Source organism: Nycticebus coucang, chromosome 11, assembly GCF_027406575.1.
Source record: "Nycticebus coucang isolate mNycCou1 chromosome 11, mNycCou1.pri, whole genome shotgun sequence".
In the NCBI taxonomy this organism is placed as follows: Eukaryota; Metazoa; Chordata; class Mammalia; order Primates; family Lorisidae; genus Nycticebus; species Nycticebus coucang.
In genome coordinates this window covers 35,369,056-35,390,666 of record NC_069790.1, presented here as the reverse complement: position 1 = coordinate 35,390,666, position 21,611 = coordinate 35,369,056, and the positions used below count along the sequence as shown (strand labels likewise).

The 21,611-nt window shown below is 38.9% G+C and overlaps 1 pseudogene; it reads left to right on the top strand.

Annotated features, from left to right (window-relative positions):
• The first annotated feature begins 17,293 nt into the window (after window positions 1-17,293).
• On the top strand, window positions 17,294-18,059 carry LOC128560120 (mitotic spindle assembly checkpoint protein MAD2A-like; annotated as a pseudogene).
• The last annotated feature ends 3,552 nt before the right edge of the window (window positions 18,060-21,611 follow it).

The window sequence follows — 21,611 nt, the reverse complement described above, 5'->3', positions numbered from 1 at the left end:
TCTACTGGGTTTTGGCTTAGATTGTTCTTTTCCAATTCTGTAAGATGGCTTTTGAGTTTGTTGATGTGCTCTCTTTCTGTTTTTCAAATGTAGGCTTCTAAAGTGATAAGTTTTCCTCTCAAAATTGCTTTTGCAGTATCCCACAGGTTTTGGTAGCTTGTGTTGTCACTGTTATGCTCAAGGAAGTTAATGATTTCCTGTTTTATTTCTTCCTGCACCCAACTGTCATTCAACAGAAGGTTGTTTAAATTCCATGCCTTTGTGTGGGGTTGAATGTTTTTGTTGGAGTTGAGTTCCACCTTTAGTGCCTTGTGGTCTGAGAAGATACAAGGTAAAATTTCAATTCTTTTGATTCTGTTGAGGTTTGTTTTGTGTCCTAAGATATGATCAATTTTGGAGAATGTTCCATGGGGCAATGAGAAGAATGTATATTCTTTTTTTTTTTTTGTAGAGACAGAGTCTCACTTTATGGCCCTTGGTAGAGTGCTGTGGCATCACACAGCTCACAGCAACCTCCAACTCCTGGGCTTAAGCGATTCTCTTGCCTCAGCCTCCCAAGTAGCTGGGACTACAGGCGCCCGCCACAATGCCCAGCTATTTTTTGGTTTGCAGTTCAGCCGGGGCTGGGTTTGAACCCGCCACCCTCGGTATATGGGGCCGGCGCCTTACCGACTGAGCCACAGGCGCCGCCCAAGAATGTATATTCTTTACTATTGGGATGAAGTGTTCTATATGCATCTATCAAGCACCATTGTTCTAGGGTCTCATTTAAGTCCCTTATATCTTTCTTTAATTTCTGTTTAGAGGATCTGTCCAGCTCTGTAAGAGGAGCATAGAGTGAGACCCATTTTGGCACACTGGGTAAGTGGATAGCCACTTCAGGAGTGATCCCAGCGACAAGTGCTTTCCTGGGAAAGCTTCTGCTTAGCCAACTTTAGCAGTTCAAAGTGACTATAAAGAGGGCTGAGGAAAGATTTAGGCTCTCCACCCTGTGGGGTTTGAGAAATCAGCACAGGCTGCCAGTCTCCAACTGGTACAGGCATATCAGCATTGTGATTAACATCTTATACCCCAGAAGATCACCTGGTTCCCAGACAATATTCAGCAAGATACAAATACTGCTTTGTTTGGGGGATTTTTTTGTTCATTTGTTTGTTTTGTTTTGTTTTTTAATTTCCAAATGTACCCTGTAGATTTTTCTTTTCTTTTTCTTTCTTTTCTTTCTTCATTTTTCTAGTTTAAATATAATTTCCCATTGTTGCCTTTTTCAACAATTAGAACATCATTTTTGCCAGTGTTTCTACCCCTATGATTTGATTTTGCCCCCAATTTTATCTCATAAAGTTTTCTATTTGCTTGTTTTGGATTGATTTATAGCATTTTTGTCTTTCTGCTCTACTTGATGGATGTGGAGTACTGTGTGAAAATAAAGTATTGGAATAAATACCTTTTAGAATTTTATATGTCTTTGTAAACCATCCAGATGTACTAGTACATCAACTGCATAAGCAGACATGGGAAAAAAATCATTAAATTTAGTTCCCTTGATGTTATGCCAATTTTAAGTCATATAAAAATCTGAATTTTACAGATGTTTCAATTTTGTCTTTATGAAGGAATATTTATCAAGGGGAAAGATAGAATGTCTAATTTTACAGTATGTTATTACCACTTATGATTTTTTCTTTCTCTCTCTCTCTCTTTTTTTTTTTTTTGAGACAGAGTCTCACTCTGGCCCTGCGTAGAGTGCTGTTGCATCATAGCTCACAGTAACCTCAAACTCTTGGGCTTAAATGATCCTCTTGCCTCAGCCTGCCAAGTAGCTGGGACTACAGGTGCCCACCACAACACCCAGCTAGTTTTTTTTTTTTTTTTAATTTTTTTTTTTTTTTGTAGAGACAGAGTCTCACTTTATGGCCCTTGGTAGAGTGCCGTGGCATCACACAGCTCACAGCAACCTCCAGCTCCTGGGCTGAAGCGATTCTCTTGCCTCAGCCTCCCGAGTAGCTGGGACTACAGGTGCCCGCCACAGCACCCGGCTATTTTTTTGTTGCAGTTTGGCCGGGGCTGGGTTTGAACCCGCCACCCTCGGCATATGGGGCCGGCGCCCTACTCACTGAGCCACAGGCGCCGCCCCACCCAGCTAGTTTTTAGTAAAGACTTTTGCTCAGGAATTTCTGAGCTCAAGCAATACACATACCTGGGCTTCCCAGAGTGCTGGATTACGGGCATGAGTCACAGGGCCTGGCCTGTGCTTTTCATTAACACACATTTATTTGACATTTCTTTTCTTTCTTTCTTTTTTTTTTTTTTGAGACAGAGTTCCACCTTGTTGCCCACTGTAGAGTGCTATGTGTCATAGCTCACAGCAATTCCAAACTCTTGGGCTCAAGCAATTCTCTTGCCTCATCTTCCTTAGTAGCTGGGACTACAGGCACCCACCACAACATCCGTTTTTTTTTTTTGTTTTTTTTTAGCAGGCCCAGGCAGGGTTCCTACCCACTAGCTCCAGTGCATGTGGCTGGCACCCTAACCACTGAGCTACAGGTGCCCAGGACATTTCTTTATTTAACTTCTATATAGCATCTGCTATGTCCCAGACTATATTCTAAAGCACTCAATAAATATTAGCTCAACCAGCTCAATATTACTTCTTCATAAGCAATCCTATGAAGTAAGTACTACTTTCTCTATTTTTTTCCATGTGAAAACAGAGGCATATAGTAAACTAAGTAATTTACCCATGTTCACACAACTGGTAAGTAACCAGAGTCCTAACCAAACAATTAGGTTATAGTTTCTATATCAGTGATTTTCAACTGATATGCCATGGCATACTGGTGCTGGGAAAAGTTTTAAAGATCATTAATTAAATTATTTTTTAAAGAAGTTTGAAGCACAGTAAATATATATATCTTTACTCTTTTTTTTGATCAACATAATTTAAATGTGCTGCAAAAGTCTAACTATAGGTTCAAATGTGTCATGAGATAAGAAAGGTTGAAAAACACTGCTCTATATTATTGACTTAAATAAATGTAGGAAAGTATATTGGAAGATACTCCAATTGGGTACACTGGAGTGGGCTTCTCTAAGAAGAGGGAATAGGGATGAAGGGAATAAATAATTTAAATACCACAACAAAAGAGGAGCCTTGCACTGGCCATCAATAGCAGGAAGGCATGAACTGAGAGTACGATGGGATCAATTCCATGCCTCTAAGTGACTTTCAGAACTTACTGACTGCTGCAAGTAGTTGTCTTAGAGAATGGGATTTGGGGAGATTTTCAGTTTCTATGTTTCCATATGTTTGAAATAAAAAAATCAATAGATATTACTTTAGTAATCAAAAACACTATATACATATAGATACTATTATTATTAATTAAAGACAAGGTCTTGCTCTGTTGCCCAGGCTGGAGTACAGTGGCACTGTAACAGCTCACTGCAACTTTAAACTCCTGACCTCAAGTGACTCTCCCATTCAGCCTCTCAAAGTGCTGGGATAACATCATGAGCCACAGTGCCCATGCAAAGATAGACACTATTTAAGAAACTACTGAACTAAAGAGACATGTCCACTCTAAATCTGCTAGGATCTGTTTTTTGTGCTGCCTGCATTTTTGATAGTTACCCGGTTTACGAAATTTTGAGCTGGTCCATTAGGATGTCAATACAGATTTTTAGAAGTCTAAGGAAAAATATATTTAAATTCTTCTTTCATCATCTTTTAAGCAAAATTTAAGAGCACAGACCCTACAAACAGATGGTGTGGCTCTCTTGTTTACTTGTTAACTATAGGACCTTGGGAAAGTTACCTGACTGATCTCTGTGTTTGAGTTTTCTTATGTGTAAAATGAGGATAATAATACTATATATGTCTTAGGATTATTGTGAAAATTCATTGACTTAATGCATGCCAAATGATTGGCACATAGAAATTGGTTGCTTAACCTTTACTAATTATGCCAAAATCTAGAACTTTGAGCCAATACTTTAGAGCAAATCCAAAGCTATTTTTGACCCTCCCCCTGAATCTGGAGAGAAGTACAAGTCAGCATCCTTAATTTATATGTAGAATGTAAATCTTGCTTCCTACATGCTAGTCTGAACTCCCTGGATGTCCCTTCAATCTTATTATGAGCCTCTGCTTCTGGTGCTATTGTGAGCCTCTGCTTTCTTTCACTCATGTGCTAAGTTCATGTGTTTCTAGCACTCATGTGCTAAGTCCAACTGCATTACAATAACAGCAGCAGCAACAGCAATAACAACGCTTTCTGTTTGCATTACAAAAGTTGTACACCTGCAATAAGAGACTTTGGGAAATATAGATTAGCAAAAGGAAAATAAAATTTTCCCATAATCCTAGCAACCAGATATGCCAATATTAACATTGGTGTTTATATATTCTTTCAGTCTTTTTTCCATATATATATACATAATTTACCAAGATATACTCATAAATACTGACTTATAATCAGCCCTTTTACTTGACAGTGTATTGAGAATAGATTTATATGTCATCAAATCATCTTCTTCTTTTTTATTTTTTTGCAGTTTGAGCCGGGGCTGGGCTTGAACCCGCCACCCCCGGTATGTGAGGCTGATGCCCTACTCCTTGAGCCACAGGCACCGTTTGTCAAATCTTCTTCCAGTGTACCATTTAATTGGCTGCATAATATTCTATTATATGGGTGCACAATAGCACAATATATTTTATCAGTGCCCTATAATTGCACATTGAGATTATTTCCCTTTTATTTTCCTATTACAGTTGAGACAGAAAACCAGCCCCTGACATGTGGGAGCCAGTCTAATATTGCCTGCTAGTGATGCTACTACTATTAACAATTGATGTTGCTATGAGCTGAATCGACAATCACAGCTAGGCCTCTTGTGTCTATTACTGAAAATAAATAATTTTGTAGGATACAAACATCAGATAAGTCACTCTGTGATTGTGATGTATTAAAACAAAACTAGACCACTCTTTAATCATGTCTGAACACAGAAAAAGTATGTACATTGTAGAAAATCTCAAAAAATGACCACATAGTTCCCTATTATAGAAAATGTGACTATTTCTTTTTTTAATTCTATTTCTTTACTAATTATAGCTTTAACTTCCTTCTAGTCTTCTTTACTTCTTTATAAGACATATTCATATAAAGAAATCATATAATTATCTCTGATTCCTGACACATTCGATGCTTGTTGAAACACACGTGTGTTTCTGATAATCTTTGTTTTTTTTTTTTTTTGCAGCTTTTGGCCAGGGCTGGGTTTGAACCCACCACTTCCGGCATATGGGGCTGGTGCCCTACCCCTTTGAGCCACAGGCACTGCCCTCTGATAATCTTTGACTAGAGGACATTGGTACAGTTGCTTCCACTCTTGAATTATTAACTATACTGTACCTCAAAAAAGTTCTTTGTTAGAATGTACATTCAAGTGGGATAACTTAAGAGAAATGTTAGCAATCTATTTCTATGAATTTCCTAAGTTTTACCTCTGTATTATTTCAAATTATCATAAGGAAACATGTTTGGAATGTACTACCCTGGGTTCTCTCAGAAATACCTTTTCTCCCATTCTCTCACCTTATATTATACTCTTACTTTCTTTTTCCTTTATTTTATTTTATTTATTTATTTCTCTTTTTTTTCAAATTCATGATGTAAACCAGTAATATTCAGTCACAGTGAGAGGTATTGTATTTTCCGTACAATTTCAATAAAAATAGATATAATTATTTCATATAGAGTTAAGGGTTAGGAAAAGTTAATCTCTCTTTGGTAGCCTCCGATGAACCATGCTTTCCACTATTCACACCCTTGTGGAATCCCTTCCACATGAATCCAGTATATCTGTGACTTTTAACAACTAGAATGTGGCAAAAGTGACACTGTTCCAATTTCAGGCTTATACTTTAAGAAGACTGGCAGCTTCCACTTGTACTTTCTTGGAATACTTACTTTTGGGAGCTCTGAGCTCCCATATCAGAAGTCCAGTTACCTTGCAGAAGAGAAAACATGAAATGACCACATGGAAAGGTATAGGCCAGGGCCCTGAAACTATATGGATAAAGAGAAGCTCCCCTCTCCCAGTACCCTGGCTGAGCAATCCTCCCAGCTGCCTGCCAAGATGCCAGAACTCTAGAGTCACCTGGGACCTTTTCTACTCAATTGACCCTTGAGACCTGAAACATAAGAACCATCCAGCTGACCTCAGCTGACTCACAGAATTGTAAGAGACAACAGAGTGGTGGTTGTTTAAAGCCACAACGGTTTTTGGGATGATTTGCTAAGCAGCAAGTAGATAAGGGACACAACCCCTTACGATCTGTTAAGAATGTTGCCATTTGGGTAGCACCTGTGGCTCAGAGGAGTAGGGCACGCCCCATATGCCGGAGGTGGCAGGTTCAAACTCAGCCTCAGCCAAAAACTGCAAAAAAAAAAAAAAAAGAATGTTGCCATTTGTTCTTTTCACAGTGATTTTCCTTTCTGCTTTCACTTCCAGGAACGCAGAACCTTTTGGTACTCATTCGGAGTTTCTTCTCTTTGCTAAGTTTTTGTTTTGTTTAATCATCTTCTTGACCTCCATCGTCTCACTTGGCCACTGCACTCCTGTTCTTAGGATGAGTGTTTCATTCCCTTGCACCTTGAGACTGATATAAGTACATGGGATTTCATTGAAAATTGTGAAGAGGCAAGGTAAATGTTGGAGATAAATTTGTGCAGTGGAAGTGAAGTGAATAGCATTGTGGATGTTAAGGTACACATGGCTCTGAATCTTGGCTTTACCTTTACTAGTTTTGAGATCTTGGTCACTCTGTCACCTACTCTGATCCTCAATTTTTGTGTGTTTACGAATTTTACAGTAGGAATAATAGCTACATGATACAGTTATAAAAGTAAACTGAGACATTGAAATAGTTACGAGACAGAGAAAATTCCTTAAACTACCAAATTAGGATCTAAAGAGATACAACATCCCATAACCACCTACACTCATATCTAATGAGACATGGTCATTGGGCTTACCTCATAGGTTGTCGGGGATAGTAATAAGTGAGATGATGCAAGTAAAATGCTAAGCACAGCAATTGCAACAACAACAAAAATAAACAAATGGGACTTCATTAAACTGAAAAGCTTCTGTACAGCTAAGGAGACAATAACCAAAGCAAAGAGACAACCTACACAATGGGAAAGGATATTTGCATATTTTCAATCAGACAAAAGCTTGATAACTAGGATCTATAGAGAATTCAAATTAATCCACATGAAAAAAGCCAACAATCCCATATATCAATGGGCAAGAGACATGAATAGAACCTTCTCTAAAGATGACAGACGAATGGTTAACAAACACATGAAAAAATGTTCATCATCTCTATATATTAGAGAAATGCAAATCAAAACAACCCTGAGATATCATCTAACCCCAGTGAGAATGGCCCACATCACAAAATCTCAAAACTGCAGATGCTGGCGTGGATGTGGAGAGAAGGGAATACTTTTACACTGCTGGTGGGACTGCAAACTAGTACAACCTTTCTGGAAGGAAGTATGGAGAAACTCAAAGCACTCAAGCTAGACTTCCCATTTGATCCTGCAATCCCATTACTGGGCATCTACCCAGAAGGAAAAAATCCTTTTTTCATAAGGACACTTGTACTAGACTGTTTATTGCAGCTCAATTTACAATCTCCAAAATGTGGAAACAGCCTAAATGCCCACCAACCCAGGAATGGATTAACAAGCTGTGGTATATGTATACCATGGAATACTATTCAGCTATTTAAAAAAATGGAGACTTTACATCCTTCGTATTAACCTGGATGGAAGTGGAAGACATTATTCTTTTTTTTTTTTTTTTATTGTTGGGGATTCATTGAGGGTACAATAAGCCAGGTTACACTGATTGCAATTGTTAGGTAAAGTCCCTCTTGCAATCATGTCTTGCCCCCATAAAGTGTGACATACACCAAGGGAAGACATTATTCTTAGTAAAGCATCACAAGAATGGAGAAGCATGAATCCTATGTACTCAATTTTGATATGAGGACAATTAATGACAATTAAGGTTATGGCGGGGAGGAAAAGCAGAAAGAGGGATGGAGGGAGGGGGTGGGGCATTGGTGTGTGTCACACTTTATGGGGGCAAGACATGATTGCAAGAGGGACTTTACCTAACAATTGCAATCAGTGTAACCTGGCTTATTGTACCCTCAATAAATCCCCAACAACAAAAAAAAAAAATGCTAAGCCCAGTGTTTAATACACTAATGAATTCTCAGTTAATGTAGCTTTACTATTACTATTTTCCCTAAGTCCAAAATAATTACCAGCATGAGATCTCCCTTAACTGTAGCAGTATATATATTATTTAAAGGAATTTAGACATTTTGGTTGACTCTAAGTTTAACAAAACCAATAGTGTGTATAGATCTGAAAAAAGAAATGATATACATATTTAGAGAATATCTCGCATTTCACCATTAAAGTGAGTGCCTTTCACTTTAGGAGGAACAAAAACAACTGAATTATGTTGAAAAACAGTAGCCAGAAGGGGAGGTGACCAAAAATCATGTCTCATGAAGGGAATGTTGATAATTATTACTTTGTATGATATTTACAAAAACAGACAAACATTTCTTCCATCCTGGTATACATAGCGTTTGGCATTATCACTTTGCTGCTGCTCCAATAGGTAGATTCTGTTTCTCTACTTTCTTTAATCTGAGCTGCCCTGTTTATTGTTTTGACCAATGGAATGTGACAGCACTGTTATAGTGGGAGTTCTTAGCCTGGGTGTTAAGAGACCTTACAGCTTCTGTTCTTACTTTCTTGCTGTCTTGACACTATTGGTAAAGTCTAGACTCCTTGGGGATAAGAGACCCTGTAGAGAAGGAGGCCAAACTGATAGCCATGATAGCCACCAGGCGTGTGAGTGAGGCCATCTTATACCACCTGTCCCCCATTAAGCTGAAAGATGATTGAAGCTGCCTAAGTAATTCCAAATAATACCAGCAGAAGAACCACATTGCTAAGCTCAACTCAATTTGTTCACCCCCAGAAGTGATAAACCTTGGAACAGAACAGTCAGAGGGAGTTACGAACAGTGATTATTTCTGAGGGTATGGTCAAGAACTCAGGCAAAGAAGTAGATGGCATAGGAAGTAAGATTTCTTTTTAGTATATGAAAGAATTTTATTTTATTTTATTTTTTGAGGTAGAATCTCACTCTGTTGCCCTGGGTAGAGTGCCATGGCATCATCATAACTCACAGCAACCTCTAACTCTTGGGCTCAAGTGATCCTCTGGCCTCAGTTTTTCTATTGTTTTGAGTAGAGACAGGGTTTCACTCAGGCAGGTCTCCAACATCTTCCTCTTCTTCTTGTTTTTTTTTTTTTTGAGACAGAGTTTCATTTTGTCGCCCTTGGTAGAATGCTGTGGTGTCATAGCTCACAGCAACCTCAAATTCTTGGGCTCAAGCGATCCTCTTGTCTCAGCCTTTCTGGTAGCTGGGACTACAGGTGCCTCCCATAACACCTGGCTATGTTTTAGAGACAGGGGTTCCTTTTGCTGAGGCTGATCTAGAACTCCTGAGCTCAGGTGATCCACCTGCCTCAGCCTCCCAGTGTGCTAGGATTACAGGGATGAGCCACAGCATCTGGCCCAATATATGAAAGAATTTTAGATTCTGGGAACATGGCCAACTGGTAGCAACCTTTGGCAGAGGCTCCTGAGCAGAGGAAGAAAAACTGGATGGAATTGGACTCTATGAAGTCAAAGGTGGGGAGCTGAACCAAGAAAGAAGTATGGCAAGCTGTAACTCCAAGGATGAGCATTCAGAAAACAAATTTTAGGTACAAAGCCTATTGACTAGAGGATGGGAGACCCCTCCCCCAAGCAGAAGGCCTGCAGCAGGCTATCTGTGAATGAGCAGGGAACAAAAGCCCCCTCATTTTATCTCACTGGAGAGAGCCACTAAACTCCAGGTCTCTTTCTCCAGGGAGATCCCACTTATGAACCTAGACACCACCCTGCTGGGCATAAAATTGAAAAGATATTTTCCCCCACAAGTCCAAACTCCCAGTCCACCCTTCCCCCTCGCATGGCAGTCTAAAGTTCTGCCCCCTGCAGAGCACAGAGTATTTGCTCTTGTCCTGAGAGATTTGGGCATAGCGTGGACTGCCAACCATCAGGACAGAATCTGTGACTAATGGGGAAGAAAGAGAGTGAGAGAAGAAAGGGACACTCAGCAGGAGGAGGAGCAGTCCCCTGGTTATGACTATGCCTGGCCAGTGGTGGTGTTGACCCTTACTTTGGGCTGTGTCTGGCTGGACAAGGTGCAGAATCCCTGGCTCTGACGGCACCTACAATGGGAAAGTGGTTGCCCTATGTGGACTGAGTTTGGCAGACAGGGCTGGTCCCCAGCCCATGCTGGGCCTGCAAGCAGAGGCTTGCTAGGTGTGGAGTGAGACCTGAGTGCTAGGGCATGATCCCCTGTCTCCAGTGGGGCTGGTGAGCAGAGGCTTACTGGGTGAGGATTGAGATCTGCAGGTGGGATGCTGTGCCCCGACTCTAACAGAGCCTGTGAACAGAGGCTTGCCAGGCAGTGGACTGAGACTGGCAGGCAGGGGTGTGGGCCCCTGACTCCGACTGGTCTGGCAAGCAGAGGTTAGCTGGGTGTGGATTGAGATTGGTGGGCAGGGACGTGGCCCCTGGCTCCAACTGGGTCTGTGAGCAGAGAAGTGGACAACATGTGGACTGAGTCTGGCAGGTGGGAGTGTGGATCCCTGGCTCCAATTGTGCTGTTAGAGACCCTTAAACCCCTCTCTGTTGTGCAGGGTTTGCACTGCCTAAGACAATTCAATTGGAACCTGTGTCTGGGGCTGTTCACTCAGGCACACTCTGAGGTTGACCTTCAAAGTTCTGTAGGGGAAAAGAATTGAAGGGTGGGGGCTGTGTGCCACAGCTGTTTCTATCTCTTCATAGTCGATATTTAAAGCTAATACTGTGGCTTCTTAAGATAGGGTAGAAGTTGGCTGATATCAAAACAGAGCTAGCTTGCACTATCTCACCAAGTAGGTCCTCAGAGTCTCTGGCCACAACTCTGAAAGGGGCCTTTGTAAAGTTGTAGGAGATAAGCCACAATTACAAAGCCTAGCGCTTTGGTAAGGGGCTATCTCTACTACCTGGGGACCCCAATTCAATCTCGCCCTACCAGTTCTAATAACCAAACAGTGGAAAATAAACATGGTGCAGACCTAAAAGAAGAACTCTGGCAACATGAGTAACCAGAGTAGATGCTGAAGATGCTATGCATAGACAAATGGCTGCAATGTCAGAAATTGAATTCAGAATATGGATTGCAAATAAGATAAATAGAATGGAAAAAAAGATAGAAATTGAATTCCAAAGAGTAGTTCTAAAGTTGTCTCAAGAAATTAATGAATTCAAAGCCCAAGTCACCAAAGATACAGAAATAATGAGAAAAGAGATAGCAGAGCTCAAGGAAATGAAAAAGTTAGTTGAGGAGCTTCAAAATACAGTAGAATCCCTCAGTAATAGAGTTTATCAGGCAGAAGACAGGATCTCTGAAACTGAAGACAAAGCCTTTTGAACATTCCCAAACACTCAAAGAGGCAGACAAATGGAGAGCAAAAACTGATCATTCCCTGAGAGAGTTGTGGGATCAATCCAAAAGATCAGACATTCATCTTATACCCGGTTTCCCCGAAAATAAGACATCCTCTGAAAATAAGACCTATTTACAGGAACGATAAGATGTCCCCTGAAAATAAGACTTAGCGCATCTTTGGGAGCACACCTTAAAATAAGACACTGTCTTATTTTGGGGGAAACAGGGTAGGAATTTCTGAAGAAGAGGATGGTCCTAAAGGTACAGATGCTCTACTCCAAGAGATTTTGGAGGAGAATTTCCCAAGCAGGCAAGAGATACAGAACTTCAGATAGCAGACAGTTTCAGAACCCCAGCAAGACTCAATCCAAATAAAGCATCTCCTAGACACTTTGTGATTAATTTTGCCAAAGTTAAAATGGAGAAGAAAATTCTGCAAGCAGCCAGATGTAAGAAAAGCATCACCTACAAAGGGAGAAATAACACAATGACTCCACATCTCTCAGCTGAAACATTTCAAGCCAAAAGAAAATGGTCATTGACCTTCAGTCTCCTAAAACAAAACAACTTCCATCCCAGGATCCCAGCTAAACTGAGTTTTATTTGTGATAGAGTAATCAAATACTTTAATGACATAGACATGTTGAAAAAATTTGCCCTAACTAAACCAACTCTCCAGGATATTCTCAGATTCGTCCTCCACAATAACCAGTGCAATGCTCTACTTCCAAAGTAAACTCACCCAGAAATTTTTGAACAAAACCCAACTTCCACAGTGGTGAAAGGATTAAAAATGTCCACTGAACATCTGAAAATAACGACACCCCAAACACAACCAGACTTTTCAATTCTCTCAATTAATGTGAATGGTTTAAATTGTCCTCTAAAGAGGCACAGGCTGCCTGACTGGATACATAAACTCAGACCAGATATTGGCTGTATACAAGAATCTCACCTTACCTTAAAGGATAAAAATAGACTCAGGGTGAAGGGATGGACTTGTATAATATAGGCAAATGGAAACCAGAAAAAAGCAGGGGTTGCAATTTTAGTAGTAGACACAATTGGCTTTAAACCAACAAAGATAAAGAAAGATAAGAAAGGTCACTATATATTTGTCAAGGGAAACACCCAACATGAAGAGATTTCAATAATTAACATTTATACACTGTACCAGTATGCTCCTCAATTCATAAAGCAGAACCTAATGGATATGAACAACTTGATATCTTCCTGACTATAATATTGACAGTTTGGGATAGATCCTCCAAGAAGAAACTAAACAAATAAATATTGGATTTAAACCTGACCCTAGAACAAATGGACTTTACAGACCCCTACAGAACATTTCACCCTAGTAAAACTGATTTTACATTCTTCTCATCAGCCCATGGGTCATCCTCCAAAATAGATCATATCCTAGGACACAAGTCTAACCTCAGCAAATTTAAAAGTATAGAAATTATTCCTTGTATCTTCTCAGACCACCATGGAATAAAAGTTGAACTCAACAGCAACAGGAATCTTCATACTCGAAAGAAGTCATGGGAACTAAATAATCTTAGGCTGAATGATAGCTGGGTCAAAGACAAGATTAAAAAGAAAATCACCAAATTTTTGGAATAAAATGATAGTGAAGACACAAATTATCAAAACCTGTGGGATACTGCAAAGACAGTCCTTTGAGGGAAATTTATAGCATTGGAAGCCTTCATCAAGAAAACACACAGAGAGGAAGCCAACAACTTAAGGGATCATCTCAAGGAACTGGAAAAGGAAGAACATTCCAACCCCAAGCCCAGCAGAAGAAAAGAAATAACCAAAATTAGGGCAGAATGAAATGAAATTGAAAACAAAAGAATCATTCAGAAGAGTAATGAAACAAAAAGTTGGTTTTTTAAAAAATTAACAAAATTGATAAACCTTTGGCCAAGCTAATCAGAAATAGAAAAGTAAAATCTCTAATATCATTTATCAGAAATGCTAAAGGAGAAATAACAACAGACACTTCAGAAATTCAAAAAATCCTCAATGATTACTACACAAATCTCTATTCCCAGAAATATGAAAAACTCTAGGAAATGGACCAATACTTGGAAGCATGCCACCTTCCTAGACTCAACCAGAAAGAATTAGAAATCCTGAATAGACCTATATCAATCACTGAAATAGCATCAACAATATGAAATCTCCCAAAAAAGAAAAGTCTGGGACCAGATGGCTTCACATCTGAATTCTATCAAACCTTTCAAGAGGAACTACTACCTATATTATACAACGTTTTCCAAAGCATAGAAAAAGAAGGAATACTTCTCAACACATTCTATGAAGCAAATATTACCCTGATACCCAAAGCAGGAAAGGATCCAACAAAGAAAGAAAATTATGGACCCATACCATTAATGAATATCAATGTGAAAATATTCAGTAAGATCTTAGCAAACAGAATTCAATAACACATCAAAAAAATTATACACCATGATGAAGTTGGTTTTATTCCAGGGTTACAGGGTTGGTTCAACATATGCAAATCTATAAATATAATACATCACATCAATAAAATGAAAAACGAAGACCATATGATTCTTTCAATTGATTCAGAAAGAGCATTTGATAATATCCAGCACCCTTTCATGATCAGAACACTTACGAAAATAGGCACAGAAGGGACATTTCTTAAACTGCTAGAGGCTATCTACAGCAAACCCACAGCCAATATCATATTGAATGGTGTAAAATTGAAAACATTTTCACTCAGATCAGGAACGAGGCAAGGATACTATTTAACATAGTAGTGGAAGTCTTAGCCATCACATTCAGGCAAGAGAAGGTGATCAAGGGTATCCAAATAGGGATATCAAACTCTCACTCTTCACTGATGATATGATCCTAAACCTGGAAAATCCCAGGGACTCAATCTCAAAACGCTTAGATGTGATCAAGGAATACAGCAGTGTCTTAGGATACAAAATCAATATTTACAAGTCACTAGCTTTTATATATGCCAACAATAGTTAAGCTGAAAAAACAGTCAAGAACTCTATTCCTTTTATAATAGTGCCAAAGAAGATGAAATATCTGGGAATTTACCTAACAAAGGACGTGAAATATCTCTATAAAGAAAACTATGAAACTCTGAGAAAACAAATAGCTGAAGGTGTTAACAAATGGAAAAACATACCATGCTCATGGCTGGGAAGAATCAACATTGTTAAAATGTCCAAACTACCCAAAGCAATCTACAGATTTAATGCAATCCTTATTAAAGCACCATCATCATACTTTAAAGAACTTGAAAAATAGTACTTTGTTTTATATGGAATCAGAAAAAACTTGCATAGCCAATACATTACTCAGAGATAAGAACAAATCAGGAGGTATCACGTTACCAGACTTTAGGCTACACTTAAAATCTATAGTGATCAAAACAGCATGGTACTGGCATAAAAACAGAGTGGTAGATTTATGGAACAGAATAGAGAAGCAAGAGATGAACCTAGCTACTTATTGTCATTTGATCTTTGACAAGCCTTTCAAAAATATTCAGTGGGGGAAAGACTCCCTATTTAACAAATGGTGCTGGGTGAACTGGCTGGCAACCTGTAGAAGACTGAAACTAGACCCCCACCTTTCACCATTAACAAAAATTCATTCCTTCTGGATAAAGGATTTTTTTTTTTTTTTTTTGAGACAGAGTCTCAAGCTATTGCCCTAGGTAGAGTGCCATGGCATCACAGCTCACAGTGACCTCCAACTCCTGGACGCAAGCAATACTCCTGCCTCCGCCTCTCAGGTAGCTGGAACTACAGCCCCCTGCCACAATGCCCAGCTATTTTTTGGTTGCAGCTGTCATTGTTGTTAGGTGGCCTGGGCTGGATTCGAACCTGTCAGCACAGGTGTATGTGGCTGGCGCCAAGCCTGGATAAAAAATTTAAACTTAAGACATGAAACTAGAAAAATATTAGAAGAGTGTGGGGGAAACACTTGAAGAGAGTGTGGGGGAAACACCTGGGAGAATATTTTATGAGGAGGACCTCCTGGGCAATTGAAGCAACACCGAAAATACATTACTGGGATCTGAACAAACTAAAAAGCTTTTGCACAGCCACAAGCACAGTAAGTAAAGCAAACAGACAACCTTCAGAATGGAAGAAGATTTTTGCTTCTGACAAAGGTCTGATAACTAGAATCTAGAGAGAACTCAAACTAATCAATAATAAAATAACAAATAACCCCATTTCTATGTAAGCAAGAGACTTGATCAGAAACTTCTCTGATGAAGACAGGTGCATGGCCTACAAACACATGAAAAAATGCTCATCATCCTTAATCATCAGAGAAATGCAAATCAAAACCACTTTGAGATATCATCTAACTCCAGTAAGATTAGCCCACGTTACAAAAATCCCAAAACTACAGATGTTGGTGTGGATGTGGAGGGAAGGGAATGCTTCTACACTGCTGGTGGGAATGCAAGCTAATACAACCTTTTTGGAAAGAGGTTTGGAGAACACTCAAGGAGCTAAAAGTAGACCTATGGTTCAATCCTGCAATTCCTCTACTAGGTATATACCCAGATGATCAAAAATTATTTTACAACAAGGAAATTTGCTCCACAATTTTTAATTGCAGCCCAATTCATAATAGCCAAGACATGGAAACAGCCCAAGTGCCCATTGACCCATGAATGGATTAACAAATTGTGGTATATGTACACCATGGAATACTATATGGCCATAAAAAAAGATGGAGACTTCACATCTTTTATGTTTACCTGGATGGAGCTGGAACATATTCTTCTTAGTAAAGTAGCTCAAGAATGGGAAAAAAAGTATCCAATGTACTCAATACTACTATGAAATCAATATATAATCAACTACACACTCATATGAATGGCAAAACATAACTATAGTCCAGAAAGTAGAAGGGAAGAGGAGAGAGAGGGGAGGGGAAATATGGGAGGCGGGAGGGCATTTGGGGGGACCTCACCTAAGGTGCATGATGCAATGGTACATTTCAAAACTATTAAGAAATGAGTATAATTGTGATGGATGTGTTAGTTCAATGTAAGCATTTCACATTGTATATCAAAGCAGTACCCTGAACCCCATAAATGCATCAATGTACAAAGTTATGATTTAATAAAAAATAGTAATAAAAAAGAAGGAATTTTAGGGCGGCGCCTGTGGCTCAGTGAGTAGGGCGCCGGCCCCATATGCCGAAGGTGGCGGGTTCAAACCCAGCCCCAGCCAAACTGCAACAAAAAAAAATAGCGGGGCGTTGTGGCGGGCGCCTGTAGTCCCAGCTGCTCGGGAGGCTGAGGCAAGAGAATCGTGTAAGCCCAAGAGTTAGAGGTTGCTGTGAGCCGTGTGACGCCACGGCACTCTACCCGAGGGCGGTACAGTGAGACTCTGTCTCTACAAAAAAAAAAAAAAAAAAAAAAAAAGAAAGAATTTTAGATGAAGCTTCATGAAGATGAAATAAACTTTCTTCGAAAGCAGTGAATGGACTATCACTTGAGTTTTGTTTCTTTTTATAAAAAACTGGGTTATTGGAAATGATTGGCGGGGAACGGCTGCGGCGACTGCTGTGGTTGCTGTTTGCAGGCTGGAAGCATGTGCCTTTGTCTGTGGGCCTGGCTATGGCGCTGCAGCTGTCCCAGGAGTAGGGCATCACCCTGCGCTGGAGTGCCGAAATCGTTGCTGAGTTCTTCTCATTTGGCATCAATAGCATTTTATATCAGTGTAGCATATATCCATCTGAAACTTTTACTGGAGTGCAGAAATATGGACTTACTTTGCTTGTAACTACTGATCTTGTGCTCAAAAAAGTACCTAAACAATGTGGTGGAACAGCTAAAAGATTGGCTGTACAAGTGTTCAGTTCAGAAACTGGTTGTAGTTATCTCAGATATTGAAAGTGGTGAGGTCCTTGAAAGATGGCAGTTTGATATTGAGTGTGACAAGACTGCAAAAGATGATAGTGCACCCAGAGAAAAAGTCTCAGAAAGCTATCCAGGATGAATTCCATTCAGTGATCAGACAGATCACAGCAACAGTGACATTTCTGCCACTGTTGAAAGTTTCTTACCAATGTTGACTTGACCACAGGACACTGAAACTGTGGAAAGTGAAACCACAAATGAAGGGGGATAATTGTATATGCTGTCTAGAAAATTTGCAAATGCTGAAAAGGAAAGAAAAAGTACTTCACAATACCCACTCCTGACATTTTCAATGTTCATTGGATCTGCTGATCTATACAAAGATTTGGTTGTACCTGAAGAATGGGAAGAGTCTGGACCCCAGTTCATTACTAATTCTGAGGAAGTGTGTCTTTGTTCATTTACCACTATAATCCACAAAGTAAACAGCATGGTGGCCTACAAAATTCCTGTCTGTGACTGAGGATGAGATGAGGCAGATCACGTACTATGTAATTTTTAAATGTGGTTTTCCTGAAACCAGATCAACCATATATGGTTGAATGTTTTATTTCATTGGTTAATTGTTAAACAAGGAAAACCGTTATACTTTACTGAACTATGTGTAATTGTCCCATTTTGGGGGTACCTATTTGACTTAACCATGGGATTGATGTAGTTTATGGCACAGTGTTCAGAGGGAGCCAGCAAATCTTTGTCAGCATTGTAATGTTAATTTTTTTAAAGGTGGTAACTGTAGATGGAAAAACTTGCTGTAAAGCTAAGTGCTTTCCTAAGTCAGACATTTTGGTCAAGTGGCTTGATTCAACAAAGGTAGGGAGAAATTGAAATATATAAAATACAGCAAAAGAAGAATGAATATTCAGGTTTAGATCCTAAAAGTAAGTAATGATTCATAAGTAATGAGATTACTTCTTTATTAGGTCCTTTTGTCATTTATTTTACTGTAGAGTTTCCATATTGAATACATTTTCATCTATTTTAATTTATGTAAATTGAACCTATGAAGCCATTGGTGTTTCAAATGTTTAATTTACTATGATACAGAACTCTTAAAATTTTTTAGTTTGCAGTTTATAAAATCAAGCTTTAAATGAAAGTGAGGAAATAAAGCTTATTTTGTAAAAAAAAACAAAAAAAACACTGGGTTACCTTTAGATGTCAGGGATGATATGGAAGGAATGGATTCAAGTTTTATATGGGTCCATTCTACCCTTACAGTTTTGGAGTCTGAGAAAACTTCTCTACACATCAGTTTGGCCTGGCAGTTCTGAAAATACTTTCCTCTTATTATTCACAATAGTAACAATTTTAACAGTTTTCTAAAAGTTTACAGCAACAAAGATGATTCATTGCAAACATCTGTCAAAACTATTGCTTTTTGTCCTTTCAGTTTATAAAATTGCAGTTTGAGCTCCTGAGCAAGCTCCTGTTTTCTTCTGAGTCCACTGGAATTTTATAAATTCTAAGATTCATTTTTTTCATGTTAATATCTCTGGAAATCAGGATGTGTCCATAACCATGGTCATCCAAGTGGCAGTTAGGACATAGATACAATTATTCACAAACATGGTCATAGCTGTGCATATTAACATCACTTCAACTGAGTTAAATGCATTATTAAGTATCACATGTTGATTGTAATTCCTATTCAGAGTGATTTACAGTATGAATGCCGGTAGCTTGGTAGAAGATCTCAGAGATGATTGGGAGCACTCTTTTAAGAAATGCTACATTAAGTACCTACATCGTACTTTCAAGATTTGGAAAAAATGATTCTGCGTTTTGTATGGAACCGGAAAAAAACCCGTATAGCTAAGGCAGTTCTTAGTAACAAAAATAAAGCTGGGGGCATCAGCATACCAGATTTTAGTCTGTACTACAAAGCCATAGTGGTCAAGACAGCATGGTACTGGCACAAAAACAGAGACATAGACACTTGGAATCGAATTGAACACCAAGAAATGAAACTAACATCTTACAACCACCTAATCTTTGATAAACCAAACAAGAACTTACCTTGGGGGAAAGACTCCCTATTCAATAAATGGTGTTGGGAGAACTGGACGTCTACATGTAAAAGACTGAAACTGGACCCACACCTTTCCCCACTCACAAAAATTGATTCAAGATGGATAAAGGACTTAAATTTAAGGCATGAAACAATAAAAATCCTCCAAGAAAGCATAGGAAAAATACTGGAAGATATTGGCCTGGGGAAAGACTTCATGAAGAAGACTGCCATGGCAATTGCAACAACAACAAAAATAAACAAATGGGACTTCATTCAACTGAAAAGCTTCTGTACAGCTAAGGATACAATAACCAAAGCAAAGAGACAACCTACACAATGGGAAAGGATATTTGCATATTTTCAATCAGACAAAAGCTTGATAACCAGGATCTATAGAGAACTCAAATTAATCCACATGAAAAAAGCCAACAATCCCTTATATCAATGGGCAAGAGACATGAATAGAACTTTCTCTAAAGATGACAGACGAATGGCTAACAAACACATGAAAAAATGTTCATCCTCTCTATATATTAGAGAAATGCAAATCAAAACAACCCTGAGATATCATCTAACCCCAGTGAGAATGGCCCACATCACAAAATCTCAAAACTGCAGATGCTGGCGTGGATGTGGAGAGAAGGGAACACTTTTGCACTGCTGGTGGGACTGCAAACTAGTACAACCTTTCTGGAAGGAAGTATGGAGAAACCTCAAAGCACTCAAGCTAGACCTCCCATTTGATCCTGCAATCTCATTACTGGGCATTTACCCAGAAGGAAAAAATCCTTTTTTCATAAGGAGACTTGTACTAGACTGTTTATTGCAGCTCAATTTACCATTGCCAAAATGTGGAAACAGCCTAAATGCCCACCAACCCAGGAATGGATTAACAAGCTGTAGTATATGTATACCATGGAATACTATTCAGCTATTAAAAAAAATGGAGACTTTACATCCTTCATATTAACCTGGATGGAAGTGGAAGACATTATTCTTAGTAAAGCATCACAAGAATGGAGAAGCATGAATCCTATGTACTCAATCTTGATATGAGGACAATTAATGACAATTAAGGTTATGGGGGGGGAAGCAGAAAGAGGGATGGAGGGAGGAGGGTGGGGCCTTAGTGTGTGTCACACTTTATGGGGGCAAGACATGATTGCAAGAGGGACTTTACCTAACAATTGCAATCAGTGTAACTGGCTTATTGCACCCTCAATGAATCCCCAACAATAAAAAAAAAAAAAAAAAGAAAAAAAAAAAGAAATGCTACATTACTAATACTCTTTATGGCATGGAAGATGATTGAGTAGAAAATTTTTAACTTATAGAAAAACATTGTGTGATAGTTTAAATATACATGATTTTCTTTCATTATAATTTATAAAATAATGATGCATAATTGATTGCATTTATTAATACTGATGAAACAGAGTTGCTATTAATTTAGCTAACCTGTATTAGTACTTCCTATGTGTTGACCAGAATTTTACAAAGACTTTGACATGGATTATCTCAGTTTAATTTTCACTGGAATTCTACCTAGTAGGTACTTTTAGTACCCACTTTTTAATTTTTAATTTTTTGTTTTTTGGAGACAGGATCTTGCTCTCTCAGCCAGGCTGCAGTGCAGTGGCACAATCATAGCTTGTAACTACAAATGCCTGGGCTTAAGTGATTCTCCTGCCTTATCCTCTGAGTAGTTGGGACTGCAGGTTCACACCACTATGCTAGGACAATTTATTTTTATTTTATTTTTGTAGAGACAGAGTCTTGCTATATTGCCCAGGGTGGTCTCAAACTCCTGGCTTCAAGTGACCCTCCCACCTCAGCTGCCAAACTGAGGCCCAGAGAAACCAACATTCTTGGGATTTCACTCCTAGTAAGGGATGAAAGCAGGATTTAAAGGTAAGTGGTCTGTTCCCAGAGCAAGGGTTTTATTTTATTCTTATTTTTTGAGGATTTACTTTTATTTGTATTTTTAAAAATTTATTTATT